Consider the following 16,705-nt stretch of genomic DNA (forward strand, 5'->3'; position numbering starts at 1 on the left):
TTGCCTGCTAACTAGAAACAAACGATTCGAAGATATGCTAACTGAGGCTAGCAAGGGTGACACAGATTTTCCAACTTTGACACTAGCTTGAATCATAGTCTGCATCATAGGTAACACTGTGGTGACAGAGGTGGACCAGCCCAAGAGAAGTTTTGAAAAGCACATGATCTCATATGGCCAGCGTAAACTATCTTGTTCCCTCAGTTATTAGTGATTATGATGGAGGAAAGTTGAGGAAAAAAATTTTCTTGATAGCAAAGATGATTAGTCAAAGATTCAAATGAGGAGGTATTTGATACACATGGGAAAGAAGGAACAAGGATACCGATTTGCTAACACACCTGTTGGTAGACTATCAAGAGATCAGTCATAGTGGGAGTCATGGAGGAGAGTTTGTTTGGTAGGAACTGTACTCCTGAAGGGTGGCCGTTGTTGAGTACATGATGCTAAAGCTGGGAAGAAATATTGATATTTCTTTTCTATGACTCTCATCTTCTACACATGCCTGTATATGTTTTCTCAGTCTTTAAGAAAGGTCATTTGACAAGAGAGACAAAGAAGAGTTTGTCTTGTCATCAAGTGCATTACTGGGACAGGAAGATAGAAGGTGGTGATCAACCAGAGATGTACTGTGTTTGATGGGTTAAATGTCAACTTGATTAGGAGTTAGATGCCCAGGTACTTGGTGTGTGTGGGGTGATGTTTCTGGAACAGATTAGTATTTGAAGCACTAACATAAAATAAGTAAATTAAATGTTGTTAGATAATGTGGGTTGACATTAATCAATGTGTTGAAGGTTTGATATTGTCCTCTTCCCTTTTCTTCTATCTCTTCTCAGATAATCCTGACCAATATAGGCTAGCACAACTGAAACAGAAGGAGTCCTTGGGATTGTAATGGTTCTTGTAGAAAAAGCCAAGCCTAGAAAGATTGAGTGACTAAAGCTCACCTAGAAGATTTAGTACATACTTTAAATTGCACACATCATAACAAGTTATTCAACTATGTAACAAAGTGATGACTGTTGGGAGCAGTGAGACCCCAGATCCTGAATTTCTTGTAATCCCCTGATCTGAGTGCCTACAGCTGCTCTGAGCACGAGACCTTCAGGAGTTGCCTAATGGCAGGAGAGTGGTTTCTGGTGGGTTTGGCTGGGGCGTGGATATCTCTATATAATCTGCCCCTGAACACAATAAAGGGGGCATTCTTGGGGAATTCAAGGATGACCCGTGTCGTTGTCTCTCTGTCTGTGTGTGTCTGTGTATTTTAACCTCCAGCCTCTTGCCCGAAGCTCGGTAACTGGGTTCAAGTACACGGAGCGCAGACACAGGGGCGCGGTGTGCGGCAATTGGAGGTCTCCACCGAGATTTCAGCAATGACTAGAAGTGAAAATTTTGAGCATGTAACACATATAAAGAAGTGTAGCCCTCTGTTTTTATTATGTGTCCTCTAAAAGTTGATCAATGACATCTGATGATCAATGGCCCTGCAGGTAGTATGAAGAATGTAGTTATACAAAGAGCTTCCAGTTCATTCTCTTAAACTGAGGTGACTTTCAATTAAAATAATATTTTATTGTACACCATTAAAGTTTTATATATTCATAATATGAATATCTTGTGAACTCATGAAGTCAGAGTTCCAGCAGACTTAAATATCTGGACTACTTTTTAGAGGCTCACAACAAAAATTAAAAAAGGAAAAAGGTTTTACAATGAGTAGTCTTCATTTCTTTTGGAATAATATCAGTATGAACAAAAGGCCAGAATCTATTGACTTAGAATATGCATTATTCACAAGATTTTCATGCAGTCAATGCTTTCATTAACCTCCTAATAATCATACTAGTTTATTGAGATACAAATATTCAACTTTCATATTCTATTGTAGTAAATGAAAATATTATCAGATAAATATTTAAATAAAACTGATAAAAGTTCATGAAAGGAAACCTATGAGTATTTGTTATTAGAGTATTTATACTAATCTTTATGCCTCATTAACAAAATGTGTGGTAACTGGAAAACTTTAAAAGAACCAAAATTTATTTTATACAGTTCTGAAGAAGTTCCAGGCAGCATTGGCAGACTGTAAATCTGGGGATGGACAGGATGTATGCATTATGATGCCTTTCTTTGTCTTCAAGGTTAGGGAAGAGTGTCCTCAGGTGGCAAGAAAAGTATAAAAGTATACTTGAATCTTTTTGCCAATCTCTTCTAGATGACATCAGTCCATGAGTGAGGGTAGTGTTCTAAACAACTCCAGAAGAACCAACCTCTCAACATAGTTGCACTTGATAACTCACTCTGCCTTGAGAAACTTGATGTGCCCTGCTTTGCGCAATCCTGTGGAAAGCCTATCCCTTTCTCATGGACATGGAGGAGTCTTGGATGGGAAGGGAATAGATGGGAAAGAAGAGGGGACAGGAAGAGAGGAAGTAGGGAGGGAAATTGGTTGGTGTGTAAAATAAATGAATAAAATATTATTTAAAGATTTAAATATTTCAGTAAATGGCCTTTAAGGGGTAGCTAAAGAAAAGTAGAAGATAAATTTTGAGCTGAGATCTAAGGCAGAGAAGAAAAAGGATGCTTAGGAAATAGCCTTTACAAACTTAATTCCTGGAGGGTCAGGAAACATGGAGAACTTAAACAACAACAACAAAAATACTCCTGAAGAAATCAAAACATCATTGTAACCAGAGCAAGACAAGTTGCTGATGGGCCACACGAAGAAGAAAAAGCTATGGGAGGGATTTTATTTTTAATTTCTTTTTGAAAAGTTTGTATTAGTTCATTAAAAATTTCATAAATCTGTTTTGATCACATTAACCTGCTTCCCTCAAATCCTTCTAGATTCACATTTTCTTTTCTGATCTACCCAATTTGTATTCTTTTTTTAAGTCAAGACTGATATGTGCTTCCCAAATATCCTTGGCTATGTGGTCTTCCCTGACTTTTCGTCTTCTAGCAGCCGACACCTGCCAATATTTCTGTGGTTAGGGATGGGATTTGGTGCTCAACTCTCCTCTCCATGATTACATATGGTCTATCTTGGGCTTGTACTGGTTGTGTGCATTCTTTCACAGCTGCTAAAAATTCATGTGCAACTGTCTTGCTGTCTCCATAAGACAATCTTGTTTTGTGGTCATTTAATACCGTGGACTCACATTCTCTTTCCACTTCTACTTTCACAATTATCTCTAAGTCTTATGAGGAAAGAGTGTGCTAAATATAGTCCAATGCTGGACACTCCCAAGGTTTTGTTTTCTATGCCTTGGCTAGTTGTGGGTCTCTGTCTTAATCATCATCCACTAAAAATAGGATCTTTTCCAATGAGGGTCGAGTCATGCATTGACCTATGAGAATAATTGTAAGCTACTAGGAACCAGTTTAATCTATATCTATTTAACAAATTGATATTAAGTAATAGTTTCCCCTGATAGAGCCTATGAGATCTTTAGCTCTAGGTATTTGACCCTGTATTGTGCCATGTCTGAATTTCATCTTGTAGAGTAGGGCTTAAATCCAACCAGAAACACAGATCTAACGGGAGACCACCAAGTCCAGTTGGAATGGGACTGAAGGAACAGGGAACCAAACCGGACTCTCTGAATGTGGCTGACGGTGGAGGAGGACTGAGAAACCAAGGACAACAGCGATGAGCATGAACTCTACAGCATGGACGGGCTCACTGTGAGCCTTGTCAGTTTGGTTGCTCACCTTCCTGGACTTAGGGGGAGCTGGGAGGACCTTGGACTTAACACAGTGAAGGGAACCCTGATGGCTCTTTGGCTTGGAGATGGGTGGAGTGGGGGTATGGGTGGAAGGGAGGGGAGGGAAGGGGGAGGAGGAGGGGAGGAGATGGAAATTTTTAATAAAAAAATGAGAGAAAAAAATAGCATATGTGTTATTCAGAACACATAAATTATACACATATGACTAAAAAGAAAAGAGGTTTTATTGCTTCTGAATAGGAAAATATTTTGAAAATGTACATTTTCATTACAACATATTATTTCTCCTCTGCATTGAATACAATTTAAGAACCAGAGTGATAAGTGACTCCAAGGAAACACTGTCTTCTAGGCACACCAAGACAGATAGAAATATGAATTCACAGAGACTGTGACATCACACACAAGGCCTGTGCAGATTCTAGTCTGATATTTCTTTTCCTATCTATTCATTACTGTATTTTTTATCCTTTTAGGACTGAGGCTGCTTCTAGTTAAGAAGATCAAACCTTACTAATTCTATAAAACTCATTTCCTTTTCTCACTCTACAATATTTTAATCAATTTCTTTCTCTCTTGATCTCTCTACTTGCTTTCCTCTAGTTTGCAGACAGCCAGCTTGCCAAATACATCATCTATATGTGCACTATGCAAAGGGACCTACAAAAGCAACAACCACAGACTGATATCTTGCCTGCCTTCTTTATAATTAGCAGTATTATTAAAGATAGGCAAGGTACTATATTTGTTTCTTTTGGGGGGGTTATATTTCTTAACAGCACCAATTAAAATGAAATAGGATAGATATAACTCATAAGCAAACTATCTGAAAATTTGTGTTTGAGAAAAAAATGACTAATAATACTTAGTTAAGACTAAAATGTAAAGGTAAAATTCCAAATAATATGGGATATATTTCTTTTTGTGTGTGTGAAATATGTTTGTCATTCTATGGAACTATGTGTTTAAGACTCATTGCTGCATTTTCTTTTTCAAAAATGATCTGTGAACTCTGAGAAAATACTAAAAGTCACAAGTTCATTTTTGCTAACACACATTCCCTAGGGCTCTGTGGAAAAGTTTTAGCTCTTATGCATGCCTGGTGTTTGATTGACACCAGCATTACTTTTGTAAAGTCTCCTGTCAATCCAATGAATATTTCTTCATAATATAAAATACTAAGATTTATACCTATACGGAGTGCTTTCTTCTTAAATCAACTGGTTTGGGTCTCATAATGTTATTTTACTTTCATAAAAAGATGAAAATTAGGCTTGAGCCACTTGATATCCTGAAATGTGTTATTTGGCTAGTAGATAAGATACTTTTAATTCAAGCTATGGAACCTCTTTATACAGAATCAAAGACTAATATCTGAAATTTCTTTTCTCTCATTGGCTGAGGGTTCTTCCCAGGAGAGGTAAGCCTGTGAAACTAACAGCTTTAGTGCAGGATTCAGCTCCCCTTCTTGGCTTTGGTTTACAGAGTGCTTTTACCTCCAGCTGCAAACATGAAAGAAAATTTTAACCACAGAGTGTCGAAAGTCAGACTAGAGCTAGGATTACTGACAGTTTAATAAGGACGTTCTTTCTCATGCATCACAGGTATCTTCATGGTTCTGATGCATAAACTTCAGAAGGAATGGCTTACCCAGTGTGAAAAATTTATTGGAAAAATTACAGGAGACCCTTTACTCCTTTTTTTTCTCGATATTGGCTATTATACCATGTAGCTAGCTAATCCTAGACTGGCCCTTAAGTTCTGAAACTTTTCTGATAGAGATGTGGCAGGGATAGTTTTGCCATTAACACTTTCCATTGAAGGCGGCACAGTAATATTTAGGATATAAATTTAAGATTTAGAAGACCTAGAAGTTGGGGGGAAATGTCTGATGCTAAAATAATACATGATGGACATGCAGCCACACATGTTCAAAATTTGAGAAAATCAAATATATAATAGATTAAAATATTTGACTTTAAAGAAAAGTCATTTTTGGAGAATAGAGAAGCATCTCATTAATCAATTATACTAACCCACTCATGATAGCATTGGTACTGCTAACCACGGGCTTCCTCACCACTACAATCTACAGACAGATTTCTTAAACACACAGAGAAACCTTTTTCTCTTGAAATATTCCTACAAACTGAAATCTAAGACATATCTGCAATGGCTTCATTTTGTTCTCATATATATATATATAAAATCTCAAAAGATATTTGGTATTCTCAATTCTCCTTCTCTGACTACCTTACAATTTTTCTTACAGTTATTTAAAATCAGAATATTAAGTCATTTACCTATACTGATTCTATGGAACAAGGGTAGTGCTTAATTATGACTAAGTAACATTTAATTAATAGTATTGAGGAGTCCATTTATAACTAGAAATCAGCTGTAATTCCTTAAAAATTTCTAGATGTATAATTATATATGGAACTGATAAGAAATATGTATTTCCAGACAGCTGAGAAGTAAGTGAAAATTTTCAGAGTACCCAAGGCCTACATCTCTATATAAGATAAACTGTTACTTGTTCATTTTATTATTATGAATTTCATATAATTCTCCTGTTAAAAGTTTTCTCCCTTTTTTATAATTATAGGAAGCCACCGTATCTATAGCAACTTTTCTAATTTTTAGGAGACTATTTCTGGACATTTTAGATAATTAACTTTCAAACAAAATCTGCTAATAATGAACAATTCAATTGCATTACAAAATAATTCTTAATCATTTCTATCACATCCTTTAACAGAGAGATGAACTAAATGACACACACACTCTTTGAACAGTATCTCAAGAAGAACAGATAATGAAGATATAGTACATTTAGACAATAAAAGTGAAATTGTAAAATTTGTAAGTAAATGGATAGATCACGCTGAGTGAAGCAACCCAGATTAAAAATGGCAAACACTGCATGTTTCTCTTGTATGTGAATGTCATCTTTTATGCTTTAGATATCTGTGTTTCAATCCAAATAACCAGAGGGTTTTTTAAGCTAATAAGAAACTAGGGGAAGAAGTGCATCACCCAAGGAAGGAAAAACTGGGGTGCTATGTTATGAGGAGATAAAGGGAGAACTAGAATAGGAAGATTAAATTGAGAGGTTAATGTAAATGCAGAGTAAAGGAGGGAATACAAGGAGGGGCAACTAACCCTTAAGGCCTTTAGAAAAGCCACATAGCAACCTATTACTGAAGATGTTTCCTAAAGTAGACATATATGAAAGGAGCTTAAATAAAGTCACTTTGTAATGGGGAAGACAATGTGTAGATGGAACTTTCTATCCAACCCAGTCCCACAGCCATTCAGTCCAAAGAAACATGCAGAGGCTTATAGTAGTTATAAACCGTTTGGCCTATTAGCTAAGGATTTTTGTTAACTAGCTCTTACAACTTAAATTAGTGTAATTCTTGTCTATGTTTAGCCACATGGCTTGTTATCTTTACCCAGGAAGGCCTTCTCATCTTGCTTCCTTTGCATCTGATTTATCTCTGCCTTTCCTCTTCCCAGAATTTTCTTAGTTTACTTGCCCCACCTATACTTCCTGCCTAGCTACTGGCCAGAAAGTGTTTTTATCAAACCAATGACTGACAAATCTTTACAGTGTACAAAAGCATTATCCCATAACAAAAATGCCCCAACTAGACGTCTTACATCATCAAGTAAAATCTCTACTTATAGGAATGGGGTATAAGTTACAGGAATTGGTTATATGTTGTAGAGTTATTGGCCAGAGGGGTACCATAGACCATTCTACCTCCAAACATCACAGGATACAGTCAAGTCTATTGGTCACTCTTCACAACTTGATGTTAAGGCCCAGTTACTGAGGATAATGTTTACTTATGTCATCTACACGAAAAAGTTGAGATAGTGCATAATTAGCAGCTTTCGTCTAACTGCTAGCATTCATTGTGTGCTTAATGTAACAAAAAGTGAAAAGTAATCATCAGTATCAAGCAGATCCAAATCCTGTGACTTACTCCAATGACCTGCTTGCAAGATGTACTGTTGTAACAGTGATGTGAAAGTTAAGGAAGTAGTCAAGCACCCTTTGATTGGATTTAAAGTCTGTTTCATGACGAAATCCATACCCAACATTGCTACAGTAGTCCAAGAACTTGATACTAAATAGTTCATGGGTTCTAGGAGAAAAATCTACTAGTATTATTCTGCTAAAGGAACATAGAAATAAAATGACTTCCAATGACCTATTGCTATTCACATAGTTCATATCATTATTGAACCTTCAATATAGAGGCATCTTGCATCACAGTTAACACAGAGACCCACAGCTGGAAAATGTGTAGAGTGAGAGACTTTGTAGCTCTCTATCTTAAATGAGAAGACTTTATCACATCCCTTCCTTCAGGGTTTAGGGATCTATACAGTTGAGGAAGTAGAGAGACTATGAGTCAGGCATTGTAGATTATGCCAACAAATGAGATTCTTTTAAATATAACAGGCCTGATACACATATGAATTTATAGACACCATGACAGCAAGCATAAGACTGAGCAGGTATAATAAGACCAAATATCATCACTGAGAAGAGGAAGTAAACACAGTCCCACCCTAACCAAGAAGCTATTTGGAATTGATGCCTGTTAGGAAGTGTTTTCTTCAGTGGAGTGTCTCTGGGCTATAAACCACACTCCAGGGCAGTCCTCCTGATCAGCAATGATTCACTAACATAAAACTGACTTCATGTTTTATCATTTTCTTTTTGTTTTTTATTTATTGTCTTATTTTTTTGTTTATTTTAATTTTCTTCTCTTTCTTTCTGTTTTTGAGAGACAGAGGAGGGAAAGAAAGACCATGAAATTGCATGGGAAGTAAGACAGGGAACATCTGGAAGGAGTTGGGGGAGGAAATCTATGATCAAAATATACTGTAAAGAAATTTAAGTTTAAAAAGTAATAAGAAATCAAAATTCCAACTGAGTTTTCAAGAAGGGACAAGCAAACTATTAAAAAGTAGTGTGTAGTTGCTAACTTGAATATCTTCATATGTCAGATTGAGGTCCACGTACAAAGTTATCACACATATCTGGAGCCTTTATTCTGTACATAAATAGAAGAAACAAGAACAAACAAGGCTTATGGTTTGATGAATTCATTAAACTCTATGCTAATAAATTTCTGGTTTTATTGAATAAATGTCTGACAACTGCTTACTGTATACTTAGAATACTGAAAATTTCATGAGATGAATAAAGCAAACTCAACTCTTTCACTTTGCGTGGTGTTTTAACTGTAAATGCTGCCAATTGGGCACACTGTTCTACCTGTAGGTGTGCCAAGTTAGTCAGCTTCCTTTGTTGCTTATGCATTTACCATTAAATCTAAGAATTAAGTAGTAATGGTTACTGGTGGGAAAGTTGGGGAACTGAAGGAGAATGAAGTAAGGGAACAAACTGGCAATTATTATAACCATTACTAGCAACATTAGGAAACAAATTTAATTGTAAAACAGTTCATGAAAACTATTGCATCCATATAAATAAAAACAGCTCAGCCTTACAGGGGCCTCTTATTTAAAACAAGTGGTCAGAGATTTCTTTATGTCGCTGACTTTACACATCTGTCCCAGGTCATTAGACCCGCTGTGAGCAAGGCTCCCTACACTCTTCACCTGTGTATTCAGGACAATAGAGACCTATTATTGTATAGCTGTTTGCCACGCTTAACACTTTCAATTTACTTGGTTGTTTTCTTTTATTAGTTTCCTTAGAAATCAATGTATGAATCACTTGCATTCAAGCGTGAAAATGGAGTTGTCATGGTTGGGATCAGAATTTTGATTGACATATGTTACCTACATCGTAAAGATAGATGCCTGTGTATGAAACAAACATGTTCCCAAAATTGGCTTTATTGTAAAAATAGCACAGACACTTGAAGGCTATAAGCAATACACACTGTTACATCTCTTCTGAACATCTGCCTGTGACTGAAATTATATTGAATTTTGCTTCTTTAATAGAGTGCTTTTTTGTTCAGAAACATTCATCTTCTGTTCCCTGAAATAGCAAATTCCTCAAGGATGCCTCACTCAAACCAAAGTCAGGCTCTTGGCCAGGTTGATGGTTTACTGACTATCTGTTGTGCCAGCCAGTATTTTACATGTGCTCTTCACCTCATAATCGATATTTTTAATTCTTTTGCTGATAAGTACTTCAACATGGAAACTATCTGATATTATAGCACTGTCTGAATTAAATGTGGTATCATATTTCTTTCAAAATTTAAGGCAACACATTTTGAAGCAGATTTACTTTTGGGAAAGAAATACTATGATGTACCTGCTGTGCTGGTACTGGGTAGGAGCATGTGCTATAGCTAGCTGTCTCATCCTTTGGTAAAAGGTGATTGAACCATTTTCATGAACTTTAGAGGCAGTGGTTATACAACTTCCCATTAGAAATTTGCCATGACAAAATTTAAAGCACAGTACTGACCAGTGCGCTCTCTCTCTCTCTCTCTCTCTCTCTCTCTCTCTCTCTCTCTCTCTCTCTCTCTCTCTCTCTCTCTCTCTCTCTCTTTCTACTAAGAGAACTTATCTAAATCTCTGTTCCACTAAAGAGCTCAAGGTTCAAAGATTGAGGTAGAATCCTGCTTCCCAGAGAGGCTGAATAGCAAACAGCTCACCTCCTCCAATCTCCTTTGTCCCTGCTCTTTTTCTTCCCCTTCCTTATAAACCCTTCTCCATTTGGCTCCTCCCTACAACTTCCTGTCAGCCAGACTACAGGTGAATTTTATTTAATTAAAATTTTAATTGCATCATTAATCAAATGTTCCAGAGCATAAACAAAAGTAACACACCTTAAAATAATATTCTACAACAGGCCAGTTCAGACTATCTATCAGCTATTGCTAGGAGTCTTAGCTAGGGTCATCCTTGTAGATTCATGAGACTTTCCCTTTCGCCACAGTTCTACTTTATCTCAAACTATCTCTCTCAGTATTCTCTGCCTCCCCTCCCTGCACCTGATCCCCCGTGTTCCTGTCCATACCAGCTCTCAGCCTACACATCAAATCGCTTCTATTTCCTTTCCCCGGGGAGATTATAGAGTTCCCCCTTGAGCCCTCATTGTTACCTAGCCTCTCTGGATCTGTGGAATTATAGCACAGTTATTCTTTGTTTTACAGCTAATAGTCACTTGTGAGTACATGCCATGTTTGTCTTTCTGGGTCTGAGTGATTTTTTTCTAGTTCCTTCTATTTGCCTACAAATTTTATGATGTTATTGTTTTAACTGCTGAGTAATACCCATTGTGTAAACATAACACATTTTCTTTATCCATTCTTCAGTTGGGGGGCATGTAGGTTGGTTCTAGGTTCTGGATATTTTAAATAATGCTATGAACACAGTTGAGCAAGTGTCCTTGTGGTATGACTGAACATCTTTTGTGTATATGCCCTAGAGTGGGATAGCTGGGTCATGAAGTATACGGATTTCCAGTTTTCTGAGAAACTGCTATATTGATTTGCAAAGTGGCTGTACATGTTTGCACTTCCGCTAGAAAAGGAGGAGCGTTCCCTTTGCTCTGCAGCCTCTCCAGCACGGGTTGTCACTTGTGCTTCTCATAGCCATTCTAACTAGTAGAAGATGGGGTCTCAGAGTTGTTCTGATTTGCATTTTCCTAATGGCTAAGGACATTGAACATTTCTTTAAGTGTTTCTTTAATAATTTAAACCAATATTGCTAATGTTTCATTAATTTGTACCTTTTGAGAACTGGAAGTAATTTTTATCTAGCATGTGTTTCCTGTTTTATTATGCACATTGTTTGAGACAAGGGGTATCAGTTAGCCTAGTCAGCATCTCTTGCTTTAGGTGGTGTATCCCACTCGGGATCCCACATTTAAATTGTATGCGCTTTACCCACCGAGATGTCTCCCAATTAAACTGTTTGATGCTTTCTGTTGATTTGTGAAATACCTTGATGATTCAGCGTGCAGATATTTTTGTAATTTTTGAGTGATGTAGCATTTTACTGGTTTTGCAAAAACAGGTATTCTGTAGCTAACTTTAGCCATACTATCCTTTTATACAATTCTTAGATATATTAAATATAATTTACTTAGAGCTAATTATTTGTTTCCTATTTTTAGATCCGGTCTAAATACAAAAATGTGGTTAAAGTGAATTTTTTTAGTGTTTCCACTGTAGGTAAGATTAGAAGACCGAGAGACAGACACTTCTCCCCATCAGACCTCCTTAGTGCTAAATACTTAGCTCAAGTGCCCTTCACCATGATTTTGATTGAGGAGCTATTTTTCATTCATGTTTTCATTAGGATAAATTACATGCTTCATTACTTCTAGACAACTGCCATTGTTATCAGAATTAAATTGTTCTGTATTCAATCATAATTTTATGTTAATTTAATGATGTAACTATGCAGAATATAGTAAACCACAGCATATCACACAGTATACTCTGCTTTTTAAAGTAATTCAACCAATATTTCTCATGTTTATTTCATTTCTATCATTGCCATCAGAAAGTAATACTTATTTGTCACATGGTTCTCTTTTATTTTACAGAACTAAAGTGATGTATATGATTTCTAGCACAGTCTATTGTCTGGATTAACTTTTTTGGAGAAAAAAAGATACCTATAAGTAATTTTACATGTAATTTATTGCCCATTGCTTAGATAAATATTTGATTGGGAAATTGATATATGGGATTTGTAATAACACAAAATAGAACCATACTATATAGTAATTTTTGATTTGTGGTAAAATTATAGATGAGCTATATTTTATTGCTTACTAAAATTGTTAAATTTTTTATAATTATGATAGAGCCAACATTAAAGGTATAGATATCAATGCTATCCAGTGTGAAAGTAGAGGATGTGTTTTACTAGAAACTGTGTTTATGTGTTTATGGAGAAGAAAAGCAAAAGAGTCACCCATGGCTGACAAGCTATGCTGATGCCTCTATTCGCTAGTCTCGGTAAGCTCTGCTATGGACTGGGCGTTGGTGAGTTCGCACACTTCATATCAAACTTTGATCACACGACAAATACAGAATATTTCACTAGGCACAACAGGAATAAAGTGTAATCACATATAACATAAATAAAACATTAAGATTCAGTCTCATTTAACCACTGTCTTCTTAACTACATAAATGTTAATAGCTTACAAGCTATTAAATACCAATAGTGTATCCAAAAGCCTATTTATTGGCACCCAAGCAACTCTAGCTAGTTTCACCCCAGGTGATTTTAAATTAACACCACCTGCATGAGACTCTTTTATTAGCAAATTAGAACAAAGGAACTGAATAGAAAACAAAAATACTGGCCTGAAATGTGTAGCACCTATGGATAGATCCACCTATTTGATACATGCTTAACTGAAATGTTATACGTATGGATGTATCAACCTATTTGATACATGCTTAACTGGGTCTAATGGCAAATTTGTGAAGTCTTTTTAAGCACTAGTCCTGACTTATTAGGAACTGGAGTGCTCATTAGAGACATCACCACCAGAAACAGAGCCTGAGTCCTGGCCTGGTTCCAGAATTACTCTTCATTTTTATGGTTTTCTAGGCAGTTTCTATGCTAGACATAAAATATAAATTTCTGTACTAGATATAAGATATACGTTTCTGTACTCGGTAACCTGCGTGCATGTAAACAATTGGATATTGTACATTGCTGAATATACTGTGCTTCTCTTAAATTTCTGTTGCTCCGATCCTTTTAGTTTTAGTTCCTGGCAGCAAACTTAAAGTGACGGGGACATTTATTCTAAGTATTTTAAAACATGACGTTGATGACCCTCAAATATCCCAAATCCGAAATCCAAATTTGAACATGGGTCTTATTTTGCTTTTCAAGGTCTACCCTTTAAAACTATAACACTTATATAATATAGGTAGCTAAAAAATTAAAGGAAGAAGCGTGTTAATACTTTTAGATAAAAAAAATTATTTGTAAGTGAGAATTACTGTCAAGGACTTTATTGACAGCTGGTGCAACACTTGACACAGGACAGATTTTATGTATATCAGGTAATTAAACACTGAGACCTTAGAGGCATCCTGGCTTGTCTCACTCAGTAGAATTCAGTGTCATGGTAGTGAGGGTTCACATGGGTTTATAAGACTGAATTATACACATTTTCTTCCAGTTATGGATTTGGTGACCTCATTTATAGCTTGAAATAAAGTATAGTGGGAATGTTTGCACACACACAAAAAGAAAGAAAAAGAAAGAATTATCTGGAACATGAGCTTTCCTTTTCTAAAACTTTGGTCATTGTCTTTGCTAGCAAGTCATCTATAGCAACATAAAGTTTAAAGCACACACATTTTTCTTGGTGGGAACCAGAGATGCCACACTTTTATGTTAAATGTTCTCAAACCTTTTCTCCCAACTTCCTGTCTTTCGTAGTCTGATTATTGGTTGTGCCCAATATGAAAGGAAGCCAAAGGGACTAGAATCAATCAAGGATCAACACTTTCTAGGAGCAAGAGCTGACCTCTGTTTGTATTTGTATTTCCTGTACTTCTGTTTTAGATAGTTAGATGTGATTCTTAAGAAAACTAAAGATTTGCTAAATCATACCATCAAAGCCAAGAGTGCCAGGGTATTGAGGATGTAGTTTCAACGTGAGAGTTGGGTCAAGTAGAATACTGGAAAGAGTTGATAGAAAGCTCTGGGTAGGTGTTGTGCAGTAAAGGAGCAACTCAATGAACTTAAATTCTTTAAATTATGGATATTACCAAGTTAAGTTGCCATTTACTATAAAACTTGAGTTCTCAGAGCTGGGCTATGCCTTACCCCAGTACCCATAGGATTTACAGTAAATCAACCCTCCAAAAATGCCTGTTCTCAAAAGTGTTTTATACACATTGTTCCATAATTCACTTTCCTTAATTACCTTGTCTGACTTCTGTATCCATGCTTATGTGCAAAATCCACCACCCTAAGCTTTTGTCCTATAAAAAGCACTTAAGAAATTATTTCAGTGCTGACTTCATAAACCCTGCCCTGTGGAGAGAGAAAGGTGCCCATTCAACTCTGATGTGTACACAAATAAAGCTTGCTTTAATTTGGCAATAATTTAGGTCAATCTTTTTTCTTCTCCATTATATGGGATTAACAAAGCCACAAACTCTTTGATGTTCAATGGTATCCTGCCTGCAAGGATATGCTAGGGTAATGGTTGCACAAAACTTGGAGGTGTAACCAACCAATAACAAAGTTTACTTTGGCCCACTCCACAAGATAGAGTCCGGACCCAGCACTGTTTGGGTGACCAAGAACCAGGATCTAGATAGACCAGGAATCTATAGTAAAATCAAGTATTATTCATCCAAAAATAAGAAAAAGATGCAGTGATAAAATGACTCCTAACAATTCTGCTATACTCATAGACCAGTGTGTCATTATAGCAACTTCCTCCTGCAACAGACAGTAACAAATATAGAAACTTACAGTCAGACACTACACAAAGAGTGAGAGATCTTGGAACTCGAAGTCCTAAATGGGATGTCTCCATCAAATTCTTACCCCCAGAGCTCAGGGAACCCCTTGGAAGAGGAAGCAGAAAGAGTGTAAAGAGCCAGATGGAATGAGAGACACCAAGAAAAAGGCCTCTAAATCAACGTGAGCAAAGCTCATATGAACTCACAGAATCTGAAGCAGCAGGCACAGGGCCTTCACAGGTCCTCACATGTCTTCTGGATATGTATGTATTATGGCTTCCAGTGTAGCGCTCTTATGGGATTCTTGAGTGTGTGAACTAGTGGATTTCTGATCCTTGTGCCTTCTCTTGGGCTCTGTTCTTCCTGTTGGTTTGTTTTCGCCCAACTTCGATGTGATATATTTGTTTTATAATATATGTTTTATTTTGTTATATTAAAACAGTGAATGAGTAAATGAATGAGTGAAAACTTAGTCACTGGTGTAATGGCTAACAAGTGAACTGCCATTTAAACCTGATGGGAGAGGGAAAACTAAGTTTTCTCCAATGAAGTGTCACTAAGTATATCAATCACTCCTGGGCTGGCCTCATGTTTAGGAGTAGTTGGCCAGTTTATAATAAACTGCACAGATTATCTATGTATAATTTCATTTTGGTATAACTTGGTGATTTTTTGGTATTGTTTTTTTTTTGTCATCTTATTTTTAGGGCAAGATTGTTGTATTAGGTTATTCTTTGGTTTTTGAGAAAGAGCATAAAGTTGTGTAGATAGGGAGGGGGAGGATCAGGAAGTATTTGGTTGAGAAAAAGATTATTATAAATTATATTTGAATTTAAAAATTGTTTAAAATAATAAAAATATAATGAAACTAAAAATATTAAACTACACTCGCAATTGCTCACAGTGATCAGTGACATGACACAATGTGATGTGGGAGACCAGGATTTGTTTTTGTTGACTGTTAAACTGATTTAAATTAAACAACTGACAAGATCACAGTTTATACCAAGTGATCTAAAGATAACATAATTTTGAACAGAAAATAAAAGACAGAATTAACACAGCAAAGTAATGTACTATGCGATGATGGAGCCTGCCAAGCTTGAACACTGGCTGCTGGGCTCAGTCTAGGAGCAGGGCCTCTTGTGGTAAGATGGAAATCATGATCTTTTTTGTGGTCTCTGTGAGGAAGATAAAAATCTCTAGGTCTCTGAAGAAAAGTGCCTTTTATGTATTTGTTGTAGACATTGTTTCTTGTGTTCTATTTCACACAGTTCTTAAGTCTCATAGCCTCCAAGCACAAGCCATTTTGGAAGATGCAACAAAAAACTCTTTTTGAGGAGGGATGAAACATTTCTAGAAATTAAGAGTAATGAGCATGTGAGAGGGAGGATGACTGGGGCTTTGTGTGGTGGACCTGTGCCCAGGCTCACATTGGAGCCTCCATAAGCAAGGTTATGAGAGAGTTCTAGACTGAGAAAAATGTACAAGCTGCTCTTCATT

Source organism: Arvicola amphibius, chromosome 7, assembly GCF_903992535.2.
Source record: "Arvicola amphibius chromosome 7, mArvAmp1.2, whole genome shotgun sequence".
Lineage (NCBI taxonomy): Eukaryota > Metazoa > Chordata > Mammalia > Rodentia > Cricetidae > Arvicola > Arvicola amphibius.